We start from the raw sequence: 272 nt of genomic DNA, 5'->3' as shown, positions 1-272 counted from the left end.
GTCTGAGGAACTGTGCTTTTTGACAGGATTCAGCCCTGCAGACAGGATTACTGGAACCAGTTTCATGCTTTCTTTTTTCTCTCTGTCCCTTCCTCCTCCCCCCTCATGAACTCACAGGACTGTTGTCTGTGTCTGTGTTGACATGGAGAGAGTGTGGTCGTGCACCGTTCATAGAGAAGAGACAACCAGCCCCCAAGCTTCAGAGAGCTGCTTAAATGAACACTTTTCTTTGACTTTGAAAATAATATCTACTTTTACTCTTCTCTCTCTCT

The 272-nt window shown here is 45.2% G+C and overlaps 1 protein-coding gene across 1 annotated transcript in view; it reads left to right on the top strand.

Annotated features, from left to right (window-relative positions):
* Positions 1-272, top strand: part of tbc1d22a (TBC1 domain family, member 22a) — a 98,806-nt gene that overhangs the window by 30,112 nt on the left and 68,422 nt on the right. The gene's annotated exons all lie outside the window — the stretch shown is intronic.

Source organism: Morone saxatilis, unplaced genomic scaffold (genome assembly GCF_004916995.1).
Source record: "Morone saxatilis isolate NCDOM2014 unplaced genomic scaffold, NCSU_SB_2.0 Contig10, whole genome shotgun sequence".
NCBI classification, from domain to species: domain Eukaryota; kingdom Metazoa; phylum Chordata; class Actinopteri; family Moronidae; genus Morone; species Morone saxatilis.
Note: the sequence above shows the minus strand (reverse complement) of the source record. Positions and strands in the feature narration are given on the sequence as shown.